The sequence below is a fragment of the Ornithorhynchus anatinus genome, chromosome X5, assembly GCF_004115215.2.
Source record: "Ornithorhynchus anatinus isolate Pmale09 chromosome X5, mOrnAna1.pri.v4, whole genome shotgun sequence".
NCBI classification, from domain to species: domain Eukaryota; kingdom Metazoa; phylum Chordata; class Mammalia; order Monotremata; family Ornithorhynchidae; genus Ornithorhynchus; species Ornithorhynchus anatinus.
This window is the reverse complement of record NC_041753.1, coordinates 30,827,267-30,842,307: the sequence shown is the minus strand read 5'-3', so window position 1 is coordinate 30,842,307 and position 15,041 is coordinate 30,827,267. Positions and strand designations below refer to the sequence as shown.

At 46.8% G+C, this 15,041-nt stretch overlaps 1 non-coding gene across 1 annotated transcript; it reads right to left on the bottom strand.

The window, feature by feature from the left end:
• Positions 1-13,557: 13,557 nt before the first annotated feature.
• Positions 13,558-13,695, bottom strand: LOC114808301. Its single transcript, XR_003756147.1, has one exon. It is a non-coding gene; the product is annotated as a small nucleolar RNA SNORA7 (small nucleolar RNA).
• Positions 13,696-15,041: the final 1,346 nt, after the last annotated feature.

Genomic DNA, 15,041 nt, shown 5'->3' with positions numbered 1-15,041 from the left:
CCACAGTGACAGCGAAATGAGGGAGAGGACAGGGTTTGGGAGGGAAGATAAGGAGCTCAGTTTTAGACATGTTGAGTTTTAGGTGTCGGGCAGACATCCAGGTGGAGACGTCCTGGAGGCAGGAGGAGAGACGAGCCTGGAGGGAGGAGGAGAGAACAGGGGAGGAGATGTAGATTTGGGTGTCATCTGCATAGAGATGATAGTTGAAGTGGTGGGAGCGAATGAGTTCACCAAGGGAGTGAGTGTAAATGGAGAACAGAAGAGGGCCAAGAACTGACTCTTGAGGAGCCCCAACAGTTAGAGGATGGGAGGGGGAGGAGGAGCCCGCGAAGGAGACCGAGAATGAACGGCCAGAAAGATAAGAGGAGAACCAGGAGAGGACAGAGTCCGTGAAGCCAAGGTGAGGTAAAGTGCGGAGGAGAAAGGGATGGTCGACAGTATCAAAGGCACCTGAGAGGTCGAAGAGGATTAGGATAGAGTAGGAGCCATTGGATTTGGCAAGAAGGAGGTCAGGGGTGACCTTTGAGAGGGCAGTTTTGATGGAGTGGAGGGAACGGAAGCCAGATTGGAGGGGGTCCAGGAGAGAGTTGGAGTTGAGGAATTCAAGGCAGCAAGTTTAGATGACTCATTCTAGGGGTTTGGAAAGGAAGGGTAGGAGGGAGATAGGATGGTAACTGGAAGGGGAAGTGGGGTCGAGAGAGGGTTTTTTTAGGATGGGGGAGACACGGGCATGTTTGAAGGCAGAGGGGACGAAACCATTGGAGAGTGAGTGGTTAAAGATAGAAGTTAAGGAGGGGAGGAGGGCAGGGGCGATGGTTTTTATAAGGTGAGCAGGAATGGGGTCCGAAGCACAGGTGGAGGGGGTGGCACTTGCGAGGAGGGAGGAGACCTCCTCTGAGGATACTGCAGGGAAGGATGGGAAAGTAGGGGAGAGGGTTGGGAATGGGGGGGATGGAGAAGGGGGAGGGGTGACTTTGGGGAGCTCAGATCTGATAGTAGGAAATACAAGGTAATCAGGTTGTCCAACGTGGGGCTCACACTTTTAATCCCCATTTTACAGATGAGGGAACTGAGGCACAGAGAAGTTAAGAGACTTGCTCAAGGTCACAGAGCAGACAAGTGGCAGAGTCAGGATTAGAACCCACGTCCTCTGACTCCCAAGCCCGTGCCCTTTCCACTAAGCCACGCTGCTTCTATATACAATAATAATGATATTTGCTAAGCATTTATTACGTGCCAAGCACTGTTCTTAGTATTGAGGTAGATACAAGGCACTCAGGTTGTCCCACGTGGGGCTCACGGTCTTCATCCCCATTTTACAGATGAGGTAACTGAGGCACAGAGCAATTTAGTGACGTGCCCAAAGTCACACAGCTGACTAGTGGCAGAGTTGGGATTAGACCCACAACCTCTGATTCCCAAGCCCGTGCTCTTTCCACTACTCCACGCTGCCACTAGGGAGTACAGACTCAAGCGCAGAGGTGACCCAGTAGGGAGGGAAAATAGATTGGGGAGATCAAAAAATTAGTCAGTGAAGGGCTTTCTGGCTTTCTGGAAGAAAATAATTTGGGCAGTACGGACTGGAGAGGAGAAAGACTCAAGGCAGAGATCAGTGGGTCATTGATAGAGTAGTCAAGTCAAGATATGACGAGTGCCTGGACCAGAGTGGTGACTGTGTGGATGGAAAGGAAGGAATGAACCAAAAATCTGTGAAGTGTAAGCAGATATTTTAGACAAGTAGCATCGTCATGGAAGGAGCACGGGCCTCGGACTGCGTTCTAATCCTGGCTCTGCCAATTGCTTGCTGTGTGACCTTGGGCAAATCACTTAACTACTCTCTGCCTCGGTTTCCAAGTGCAAAATAAGGATTCCATGCCTGTTCCTCCTCCTACTTAGACTTTGAGTCCTGTATGGGAAGGACCGTGTTCAACATGATTAACTTGTATCTAATTCCAGTGCTTAGACACACAGTAAGTGCTTAACAAATATAATAATAATGACACACCCTTACTGTGTCTACCAACTCTCTTATATTGTACTCTCCCAAGCACTTAATACAGTGCTGTGCACACAGTAAGCGCTTAAAAAATAGGATTGATAATGATGATAATGTTAGCACCTCCCCTTGCAAAAGGGGCTTTGATCCCCTTCTGATCTGGCCAGGTTCCAGGCTCTGCTTGTTTAGACCAGGACTAAGGACTAAAACCTGGGCTTGTCCCATAAAAAACACAATACCTGGCCCCTCTAGAGTTCTGATGATTGGATAGGAAAAGCAGCAGCATGGCGTATTGGATAGAGCATGGGCCAGGGAGTCAGAAGTTTCTAAACCTGGCTCTGCCACTTGTCTGCTATGGGACCTTGACCAAGTCACTTCACTTCTCTATACCGATGGGGATTGAGACTGTGAGCCCCATGTGGGCGAGGGACTGTGTCCAACCTAATTTGCTTGTATCCACCCCTGCGCATGGGACAGTGCCTGGAACATAGTAAGTGCTTAATAAATACTAGTTATTATTGTTTGTTGGTTGATTAATTTAAAAATATTTGTTAAAAAGAGCTTCAAAGAATTTCATAAAAATGGAAAGTGTGAGCAAAATTTTTATTCTAAAAAAAATACATTTTGTTACTGGGCAGCAAACTGACAGCATTTACTGCCAGCAATAAAATAAAGTGTTGCAAGTAAACTGTAAATAAACAGACTTTTGAATGTCAACTCATAACACAAGCGATTCAATTTATCATTGATATGGGTAAGAAAATCCTAGTGCAGTTATGGTAGGATGCTTTTTCAACAAGAATAAAACACCTCTTGGAACATGGAGGGGGATTTTCCAAAGATTTTTCAGACTTTAAAAGATTCAGCTTTAAATTGCTTTGAAGCATTTGTAAATCCCATTTGCCGCCGATAGGATAAATATCTGCCATTAGTGTGCTTCAAATAATTTGAGTTAGTTCAGGCCTAAGACAGATGAGGTTGAAGGCAGGCCTAAGACAGATGAGGTTGAAGGCAGGTTCAAATCTGAATGAAGATTGCAATAAAATTCACAGTACTTTAACTTCTACCATAGCATGTGCTTTCCCTCTTTGTTTTGGCTAGAATTCCTTATTAGTGAATTATGGAACATTCATCTGACAATTCAATCCTATTTGGGTACAGCACCTTGAGGGTGTCAGAAGAAACAGCTTGTGTAGGGGTGGATGCCTCCCAAACAGCAAGAGTTTTCCTTAAAGTGGGTTTTTGCAAGAATGTAACCTACCCTTCATAGGAGAACTGGGTGTTCTGGCAGCAGATCTCCTCAAGCTACATTTCCACGTCGGCAGCAAAAGCACTGGTGAACATTTAAGGGGTTGCTAAAAATGGTTGAAGACAGTCTACAAGGATGGAAGGAGTCAAAACCAAGACAAGCCTTTGCTTTACTGTTAATGACAGGATTCCAGACAATCTTAGAAATATTGGCAAATATTCCAAGTGAGTCTGGGGTGGGTTCGATTATGGGTGTGTGAAACCCGTGTTTTCTGAGCCAGATGTTCAGAGGAGCCACGGGAGGGCAAGAGAGGATTGCTGAATGTGGAAGGAGGCCAGGAAAGTTGTAGTGGGCCCCATGGTTTCATTTTTTTAACAGTAAGGGCCAGGCACATCATCAACAGCATTTCCTGTGTGCCTCATATTTAGCAAGCCCTTACTTTCCCAGAGTGCTGGGGAGAGTAATAATGATAATGTTGGTATTTGTTAAGCACTTACTATGTACAGAGCACTGTTCTAAGCCCTGGGGTAGATACAGGGTCATCAGGTTGTCCTTCGTGAGGCTCACAGTCCTCATCCCCATTTTACAGATGAGTTAACTGAGGCACAGAGAAGTGAAGTGACTTGCCCACAGTCACACAGCTGACAAGTGGCAGAGCTGGGATTCGAACCCATTACCTCTGACTCCCAAGCCCGTGCTCTTTCCACTGAGCCACGCTGGTCTCAGTCTATCAGAGTTGGTAGACATAGTTCCTTGTTCCTAAGGAGCTTCCATGAGCTGGACAGGCCACCATTTGGGCTGGGGGCGGGGAGAAGCAACAGAGTTTGTGTGGAAATGAGACAGTAAGCGCTCAATAAATACAACTGAATGAATGGATGAATGAATTACAATTATATCTGGCAGGTCAGTGGTAGTCAGAATTAGAATCCAACTCCTCTGGCTCCCAAGCTTGTGCTTTATCCACTAAGTCACACTGCTTTCCTAGGATTGGAAGTTTGAAGGTGAGCCAACACCACTATCCTCCCTGTCTCACAAGCCTACAATCTCAGCATTATCCTGAGTTCCTCTTTTTCATTCAACCCGCATATTCAGTCAATCACCAAATCCTATCGCTTCTGCTTTTCCAGCATCTCTGGATCCTCTCCATCATTCATTCATCCATTCATTTAGTTGTATTTATTGAGTGCTTACTGTGTGCAGAGCCCCATACTAAGTGCTTGGAAAGTACAATTCAGCAATGAATAGACACAATCCCCGCCCACTGCGGACTCACAGTCTAGAAGGGGGGATACAGACATCAAAACAAGTAAACAGGCATCAATAGTATCAATATAAATAAATAGAATAATATATACACATCATTAATATAAATAAATAGAATTATAAATATATACATATATACACAAGTGCTGGCTGGGGCCTGGGGTGAGGGGGGGAATGGGGTAGAGCAAAGGGAGCGAGTCGGGGTGATGAGGACCATCACCACGCAGGTCCAAGTACTTATTTTCCACTTTGATTACTGTGTCAGTCCCCTTGCTGGCATCCCTGCCTCCAGGATCTTTTGTCTTGACTCTATACTGCATTCTGGTGCCTGGCCTGAATCATTTCCCTAAAAGATCATTTCTTTCATGTCTAACTCCTCAGAACCTCCAAGGGTTGCCCATCCATCTCTGCAACATGCAGAAAATCCTCACCATCGGCTTTAAGACAATCAGCTCCATTCCTTCTACTTTTTCTCATGCCTCACCCACTACAAACCAGCCTGCAGACTTCGATCCTCTAACACTAACCTTCTTTCTGTCCCTCAGTCTCATCTCTCTCATCGTCCACCCTTGACTCACACCCTCCATCCTACCTGGAACTCATTCCCCCTATGTATAATAATAATGTTGGTATTTGTTAAGCGCTTACTATGTGCAGAGCACTGTTGTAAGCGCTGGGGTAGACACAGGGGAATCAGGTTATCCCACGTGGGGCTCACAGTCTTAATCCCCATTTTACAGATGAGGGAACTGAGGCACAGAGAAGTTAAGTGACTTGCCCACAGTCACACAGCTGACAAGTGGCAGAGCTGGGATTCGAACTCATGAGCCCTGACTCCAAAGCCCGTGCTCTTTCCACTGCGCCACGCTGCAGGGAATGTATCCGCCAACACCGTTATATTGTGCTCTCCCAAGCTCTTAGTACAATGCTCAGCACACAGTAAGCGCTTAACAAAAATGATCGTTTGATAGATTTATTGATCCCCACTTTCAAAGCCCTACTAAAATCATGTCTCTTCTAGGAAGCCTTCCCTGATGAACCTCTCATCTTCCCACCCCAGTCTCCCATCCTTCTGCATTACCTAAGCACCTAGGGACACCGATTCCCACTTCTTGGAGGGAAATGACATGTCTAGGTCCTGAGAGCCACTTCTGAATCCATTCATTCATTCATCCATTCATTCAATCGTATTTATTGAGCACTTGCTATGTGCAGAGCACTGTACTAAGCTCTTGGGGGAGTACAATATAACAATATAACTGACACATTCCCTGCCCACAACAAGCTTACAGTCTAGGGTTAGGGGAAGACCAACATTAATATAAATAAATTAAAGATATGTATATAAGTGCTGTGGGGCTGGGAGTGGGGATGAATAAAGACAGCAAGTCAAGGTGATGCAGAAGGGAGTGGGAGAAGAGGAAAGGAGGGCTTAGTCAGAGAAGGCCTCTTGGAGGAGATGTATCTTGAATAAGGCTTTGAAGAGGGGGAGAGTAATTGTCTTTTGCATTTGAGGAGGGAGGGTATTTCAGGCCAGACGCAAGACGTGGGAGAGCCATTGGCAGTGAGATAGACAAGATTGAGGTACAGTGAGAAGGTGAGCATTAGAGGAGTGAAGTGTGCGGGCTGGGTTCATTCATTCATTCATTCAATAGTATTTATTGAGCGCTTACTATGTGCAGAGCACTGTACTAAGCGCTTGGGATGAACAAGTCGGCAACAGATAGAGACAGTCCCTGCCGTTTGACGGGCTTACAGTCTAATCGGGGGAGACGGACAGACAAGAACAATGGCAATAAACAGCGTCAAGGGGTAGGACATCTCGTAAAAACAATGGCAACTAAATAGAATCAAGGCGATGTACAATTCATTAACAAAATAAATAGGGTAACGAAAATATATACAGTTGAGCGGACAAGTACGGTGCTGTGGGGATGGGAAGGGAGAGGTGGAGGAGCAGAGGGAAAAGGGGAAAATGAGGCTTTAGCTGCGGAGAGGTAAAGGGGGGATGGCAGAGGGAGTAGAGGGGGAAGAGGAGCTCAGTCTGGGAACGCCTCTTGGAGGAGGTGATTTTTAAGTAGGGTTTTGAAGAGGGAAAGAAAATCAGTTTGGCGGAGGTGAGGAGGGAGGGCGTTCCAGGACCGCGGGAGGACGTGACCCAGGGGTCGACGGCGGGAAAGGCGAGACCGAGGGACAGTGAGGAGGTGGGCGGCAGAGGAGCGGAGCGTGCGGGGTGGGCGGTAGAAAGAGAGAAGGAAGGAGAGGTAGGAAGGGGCAAGGTGATGGAGAGCCTTGAAGCCTAGAGTGAGGAGTTTTTGTTTGGAGCGGAGGTCGATAGGCAACCACTGGAGTTGTTTAAGAAGGGGAGTGACATGCCCAGATCGTTTCTGCAGGAAGATGAGCCAGGCAGCGGAGTGAAGAATAGACCGGAGCGGGGCGAGAGAGGAGGAAAGGAGGTCAGAGAGAAGGCTGACACAGTAGTCTAGCCGGGATATAACGAGAGCCCGTAATAGTAAGGTAGCCGTTTGGGTGGAGAGGAAAGGGCGGATCTTGGCGATATTGTAGAGGTGAAACCGGCAGGTCTTGGTAACGGATAGGATGTGTGGGGTGAACGAGAGGGACGAGTCAAGGATGACACCGAGATTGCGGGCCTGAGAGACGGGAAGGATGGTCGTGCCATCGACGGTGATAGAGAAGTCTGGGAGAGGACCGGGTTTGGGAGGGAAGATGAGGAGCTCAGTCTTGCTCATGTTGAGTTTTAGGTGGCGGGCCTACATCCAGGTGGAGATGTCCCGGAGGCAGGAGGAGATGCGAGCCGAAGGGAGGGGGAGAGGACAGGGGCGGAGATGTAGATCTGCGTGTCATCTGCGTAGAGATGGTAGTCAAAGCCGTGAGAGCGAATGAGTTCACCGAGGGAGTGAGTGTAAATGGAGAACAGAAGAGGGCCAAGAACTGACCCTTGAGGAACTCCAACAGTTAAAGGATGGGAGGGGGAGGAGGCTCCAGCGAAGGAGACCGAGAATGACCGGCCAGAGAGGTAAGAGGAGAACCAGGAGAGAACAGAGTCCGTGAAGCCAAGGTGAGATAAGGTATGGAGGCGGAGGGGATGGTCGACAGTGTCAAAGGCAGCAGAGAGGTCAAGGAGGATCAGAATGGAGTAGGAGCCATTGGATTTGGCAAGAAGGAGGTCATGGGTGACCTTAGAGAGAGCAGTCTCGGTAGAGTGGAGGGGACGGAAGCCAGATTGGAGGGGGTCTAGGAGAGAATGGGAGTTAAGGAATTCTAGGCATCGATTGTAGACGACTCGTTCTAGGATTTTGGAAAGGAAGGGTAGTAGGGAGATAGGACGATAACTGGAGGGTAAGTGGGGTCAAGAGCGGGTTTTTTTAGGATGGGGGAGACGTGGGCATGTTTGAAGGCAGAGGGGAAGGAGCCCTTGGAGATTGAGTGGTTAAAAATAGAAGCTAATAAAGGTAGGAGGGCAGGGGCGATGGTTTTAAGAAGGTGAGAGGGAATGGGGTCTGAGGCGCAGGTGGAGGGGGTGGCACTTGCGAGGAGGGAGGAGATCTCCTCTGAGGATACTGCAGGGAAGGATGGGAAAGTAGGGGAGGGGGTTGGTGGGGGGGAGGGGAGAGGCGGAGGGGTGACTTTGGGGAGCTCAGACCTGATCGTGTTGATTTTCGTGAGGAAATAGGTGGCCAAATCATTGGGGGTGAGAGATGGGGGAGGGGGAGGAACAGGGGGCCTAAGGAGAGAGTTAAAGGTCCGGAACAATCGGCGGGGGTGACGGGCATGGGTGTCGATGAGGGAGGAGAAGAAGCTTTGGGTTGTAGTAGGAGAGTAGCAAGGTGAGGTAATAATAATGCTAGTATTTGTTAAGCACTTACTATGTGCCAGGCCCTGTACTAAACACTGGGGTGGACCCAAGGAAATTGGGTTGGACACAGTCCCTCTCCCAAGTGGGGCTCACAGTTTCAATCCCCATTTTATAGTTAAGGTAACTGAGGCACAGAGAAGTGAAATGACTTGCCCAATGTCACACAGCAGACAAGTGGTGGAGCTGGAATTAGAATCTATGACCTTCTGACTCCAAGGCTTGTGCTCTATCCACTAGGCCATGCTGATGGAATGCTTTAAAGCCAATGGTGAGGAGTTTTTGTTTGATGCGGAGGTGGATGGGCAACCACTGGAGGTTTTGAGGAGTGAGGAAACACGTTCTGAACGTTTCTGTAGAAAAATGTTCCAGGCAGCAGAGTGAAGTATGGACTTGAGTGGGACAAGACAGGAGGCAGGAAGGTCAGCAAAGAACCTGATACAGTAATCAAGGCAGAATAGGATTAGTGATTGGACTAACGTGGTAGCAGTATAGATAGAGAGGAAAGGGCAGATTTTAGCAATGCTGCGAAAGTGGAATCGACAGGATTTAGTTATGGATTGAATATGTGGCTGAATGAGAGGATTCAAGGATGATGCCAACATTACGGGATTGTGAGACAGGAAGGATGGTGGTGCCGTCTACAGGGATGGGAAAGTCAAGGGGAAGACAGGGTTTGGGTGGGAAGATAAGGAGTTCTATTTTAGATGTGTTAAGCTTGAGGTGATGGAAAGATATCCAAGGAGAGATGTCCTGTAGGAAGGAGGAAATGGGGGACCGTAGAGAATGAGAGAGATCAGGGCTGAAGATGTAGATTTGGGGTACCATCTACATAGACATAATTGAAGCCATGGGAGCAAATGAGTTCTCCAAGACAGTGGGTGTAGAGGGAGAATAGAAGGGGACCCAGAACTGAACCTTGAGGGACACCCACAGTTAGGGGGTGGGAGGCAGAGGAGAAGCCCATGAAGGAGGCTGAGAATGAGTGGCCAGAGCGAGAAGAGGAGAAACAGGAGAGGACAATGTCAGTGAAGCTGAGGTTGGATAAAGTTTCCAGGAGAAAGGGGTGGTCCATAGTGTTGACAGCAACTGAGAGGTCGAGGAGGATTAGGATGAACTAGTGGCCATTGGAATTGGCAAGAAGATCACTGGTGACCTTTGAAAAGGCAGTTTCTGTGGAGTGAAGGGGATAAAAGCCAGATTGGAAGGGGTCAAGGGGAGAATTGCAGGAGAGGAATTTGAGACAGCAGGTGTAGACAACTCGCTCAAGGAGTTTGGAGAGGAATGGTAGGCGGAGGATGGGGCGATAACTGGAGGGAGCTGTGGAGTCCAGAGAGGGTTTTTTTTTAGAATAGGGAAGATATGGGCATGTTTGAAAGCAGTGGGGAAGAAGCCATTGGAGAGCAAACAGATGAAGATAGCTGTTAGGGAAAGAAGAAGGGAGGGGACAAGTGTTTTGATAAGGTGAAAAGGGATGGGGTGAGATATGCAGGTGGAGGGCGTGGACTTTGAGAGAAGGCAAAAGATGTCCTCTAGAGATACTGCTGGGAAAGATGGGAGAGTTTCGGTTGAAGCAAAAGGAAGCATCTTTTGCTATTATTCTTGGCATTCCTTGGAAATTGCTCTAATTGGACTATATTAGCTTACTAATGCCCAACCCTCTTTTAGGAGGTACAGCTAATGGACTGAGGGGAAGAGAAGTTTAGACTAGCAAAGCTTCCCTAAAGAGAAAAAAATTCCCCAAGAGGCAAAGGGTGTTTCTTGCTCTTAAACAGGAACTGGAAATAGCAAAACTTTTCAGAAAGGATTTCCCATCTGCTCAGGGGTGGGACCTTAAAAAGGGGATGTAGGGGTCATTTTCTCTCTGGCTTCCCTACTGCCTTGCCTCTCAACTTCTTGGTTCTTCACCTAGTGCCTGGGGTTTTTCTACTGGCTATGCTCCCTTTGCTTGGCCAATTGAGTTTTCCACATTGTGAGTGATCATTTAATCACCTTTTCCAATTTGTAATGTTTGTAAAAGTTTAGGCCAGGTAATAAGGATTTGAACTCTCTTTGAATTTTGCCTTTCTCTGTTAATTCTAGCTCTTCTCTGATTAAACTCATTTGGGAATACTGTGCCTCTAAATACGGACCACTCCTCACCATCGGATTCAAGGCACTCAGTTGGCTCTCTCCCTGCTCCTCGCTTATCCTGCTCCTAGTTATTCTCGCTCCTCTCCCGCTACAACCCAGCACGAGCACTTTACTTCTCTAATACCAGCCTATTCACTGTCCCTCGCTCTCACCTCATCTGCCATCAACCCCCTGCCTGAAACTACCCCCACCAATAGCCCACAGACCAGCTCTCTCCCCATTTTCAAAGACCTATTGAAATTCATCTCCTCCAGGAAGTCTTCCCTAACTAACCTCTCATCCCCCACCCTATTTTTGCTTCCTACTGCATCAGCTACAATTTATTTTAATGCCAATCTCTCCCAATCAATCAATGAATGTATCTATTGAGCACTTACATATGCAGAGCACTGTACTATCTCATTATATCCTGGCTAGACTACTGGGTCAGCCTTCTCTCTGACCTCCCTTCCTCCTCTCTCGCCCCGCTCCAGTCTATTCTTCACTCCGCTGCCCGGCTCATCTTCCTGCAGAAATGATCTGGGCATGTCACTCCCCTTCTTAAACAACTCCAGTGGTTGCCTATCAACCTCCGCTTCAAACAAAAATTCCTCACTCTAGGCTTCAAGGCTCTACATCACCTTGCCCCTTCTTACCTCTTCTCCCTTCTCTCTTTCTACTGCCCACCCCGCACGCTCCGCTCCTCTGCCGCCCACCTCCTCACCGTCCCTCGGTCTCGCCTATCCCGCCGTCGACTCCTGGGCCACATCCTCCCGCGGTCCTGGAACGCCCTCCCTCCTCACCTCCGCCAAACTGATTCTCTTCCCCTCTTCAAAACCCTACTTAAAACTCACCTCCTCCAAGAGGCCTTCCCAGACTGAGCTCCTCTTCTCTCTCTACCACTCCCCCTTCACCTCTCCGCAGCTTAACCCTCTTTTCCCCCCATTTCCCTCTGCTCCTCCCCCTCTCCCTTCCCATCCCCTCAGCACTGTACTCGTCCGCTCAATTGTATATATTTATTACCCTATTAATTTTGTTAATGAAATGTACATCGCCTTGATTCTATTTAGTTGCCATTGTTTTTACGAGATGTTCTTCCCCTTGACTCTATTTATTGCCATTGTTCTTGTCTGTCTGTCTCCCCCGATTAGACTGTAAGCCCGTCAAATGGCAGGGACTGTCTCTGTTGCCGACTTGTTCATTCCAAGTGCTTAGTACAGTGCTCTGCACATAGTAAGCGCTCAATAAATACTATTGAATGAATGAATGAATACTAAGCACTTTGGCAAGAACAATATAACAGAGTTGATAGACACATTAGACTTAAGTCCTTGAGGGCAGGGAACATGTCTACCAATTCTATTGCACTTGCCCAAGTATTTTGTTTAGTGTTCGGCACAAAGTAAGAGCTCAATAAATATCATTGATTGATTGATAGGTTGGGATGCTTAATGATACTCTGGGGCCCCTCCCAGTAACTTTAAAGGAGCTGGGATTTCTCTTGGTGGAGTAAAATCTCTGATTTTTATCCAAGATACTAGTACAAAATGATCTGAACCCAACTCTCTTACAACTCCTTTTTGACAAGTTTAATTTGCTATTTATACCTAATCTGCCTGTCTTAATGGACTTCCCTGTTTTCCTCACTAGTGTGAGCTTTCCAATTTTGAAAGGTTGACTTTTTGTCTCTGATGATATCTTTTACACTGCTGGTTAGCAATTCAGGGTTTCTGTTTGGATATCTGTTTCTGTTTGTTTGTTTTGTTTCTGTGGCAAAAATTTTACCAGAGCCTGGAAGACAGTGCCTGGGTTGTTGTTGCTGTTGTTTTTAGCAGTCTTCATGCATTTAATGAGTAACATGAGATGCTAGATTTTCCTTTCAGGTTTTTTTTTTCCTAAGATTTGTGTTTTTTCACAATTTCCTTTTCTAAAATTGAATGTTTTTGTTGGGTTTTTTGCCTTCCCTGACCCAGTGATAGAATAGACATTCTAGAATACAAAATGATGATGAAAGAAGGACCACAGCCATTCCAATGCATGTTTGCCTAGTAATGAGAGTGAGAATTCTAGATTTGAATGAGATTGAGTCTCTAAAAGAACCATATAAAATCATTTTTACCTAGAAGAACGAATTCAGATGCCATTCTAGTCAGCATGACAGGCATTTTGTCACTTACATCCAAGTTGGGTGGAAATATCTTTGCCAACTACAGATTTATTTGCCCTAATATTTAGCATCTATAGCCACATTTTAAATAGTTCATCATCCCTTTAGTTTGAGGTTTTCCAGATGGCATAGTTGCTTATAAAATTTCTGAACAATCAATGCCAGTTACTTGATAAAAATGTTTGAACACAAAATGAGCTTTTCCACAAATTGAAATCAAACCTGAATCCTGGCCACTGTGACCCAATGAGTCCTTTAAAATAATCAAACCCACACAGAGGCCAGGGAAAGATGCTTGTCTTCTTTGGCCTTTCACCTTGACATGCAGTTGGAGGGAAATTGCAAAGAATTTCAAACACCAAAAGGTTACAGCCATTTTCCTGATGCAAAGCTAAGCGAAAACCCCCAAACGGCTACTGATTTTACTCGTTGCTGCCTCATGCATGGCCAGCCATGTGTTTTACATGTGTCAGCCAGCCAGCCATAATTTAATAATGGTGCCAACAGCGAGTGCGATGAGTGTGAGATTTCATGTCATAAAGGAGCTTGGGGTTTAGGAAGTTCCCCAACGTTCACTAAAAGCTTGGGTTTTCCTGTTTTCCCCAGGATTGCTTATTAGTGGATGGTCCTCTCATCTTTCTTGGTCCTCTTGATTGTCAGGCAGGGGTCTTTTGTTGTTGTTGTCTTATGCTGTCGAGTCATGTCCGACCCATAGCGACGCCATGGATGCATCTCTCCCAGAACGCCCCACTTCCAGCTGCAAACGTTCTGGTCCATAGAGTTTTCTTGATAAAAATACGGAAGAGGTTTACCATTGCCTCCTTCTGCGCAGTAAACCTGAGTCTCCGCCCTCGAGTCTCTCCCATGCCACTGCTGCCCAGCATAGGTGAGTTTTGACTTGTAGCAGATTGCCTTCCACTCACTAGACACTTCCCAAGCTAGGAATGGAATGGATATGCCTCTGCTTGACTCTCCCTCCCATAGCCGAGACTGGTAGAGTACTGGAAACTCTCCAGGTGTGACCCTGAGGGGCAAGGGGATCTTTTAGCAGGATAAATATGCACAGTAGTGTGTGCCAGTTAACTAATCTAATCATTAAACGCAAAGTCATGGGAAATGGATATTCTGTTTTATTGAAAAGATGTCTGCCCCAAATTGAGATCCAATGAGGCTCAAGTTTCAGCATGGCATAGTGGATAGGGCATGGGTCTGGGTGGGTGTCAGAAGGGCATGGGTTCTAATCCCGGCTCCGTCACTTGTCTGCTGTGTGACCTTGGGCAAGTCACTTCACTTCTCTGGGCCTTAGTTACCTCATCTGTAAAATGGGAATTAAGACTGTAAGCCCCATGTGGGACAACCTACCTTGTATCTACCCCAGTGCTTAGAACAGTACTTGGCACATAGTAAGCACTTAGAAAATACCATTATTAATATTATTCTAATTGAATTGGTCCCATATTCCACAGAGCCAATGGAGCTGGTTAGCTCTAGGGAACAGATGAGGTAAAGAATGTGGAGTCTTCAGGCTTCAAGAGGAAACTGGTGAACAAGCCAAGACGGAAAGGCTCATCAGCACCGAACAAGTCAATAAGGTAAGAGTCAGATGTACCTGGGTTCTAATCCTGGCTCCACCTCTTGTCAGCTGTGTAACCTTGAGCAAGTGCCTGAACTTCTCTGTGCCTCAGTTACCTCATCTGTAAAATGGGGGTTAAGACTGGAAGCCCCTTTTGGGACATGATCTGTGTCCAACCTGTATCTACCCCAGCACTTAGTACAGTACAAAGTAAGCGCTTAAAACATATCATAAAAAAAGATTGAAGATAAAGCGATGAACAGAGACTTGAAAGGAAGGACATTTTCCCCTCTTGCTGGGCAGCAGTCACTATCTTGGGGCTGTGCTGGTGTCGTCTTAAGAAATCAATTGCTCTTGGAGGCCTGTGGATGAAGCTTTTTGCAAGATTACTCCCAGTTTCCCACCCAAGGAGGCTTTACTTAAAAGGCTGAAAGATCACTGTTCCAGGTCCTCGGGACTCAAAGCGTTCTCCAACTGACCACATTCCCTGCAGACTTTCTCCATTTCCCACTCATCCATGCTGTTTGCTGCTGGGCTAAAAATAGGCCAAACAATATCTAGGGTGGGAATGTTGCCCCAAAGCCGGCTGGCATGGGTAATCCAGGAAGAAGCAAGAGTGAGCAGACTTGGGCCTGGTTGAGTGAAGATGGGTCACCTTGATGATGATTATGATAATAACAATAATGGTATTTGTTAAACACTATGTGCCAAGCACTGTACTAAGAGCTGGAATAAATGCTGGGGCTCACAGCCTCAGAAAGATAATAAGGTCAGATGATGATGATAGAGTCTCCCATCCAGAAGGAT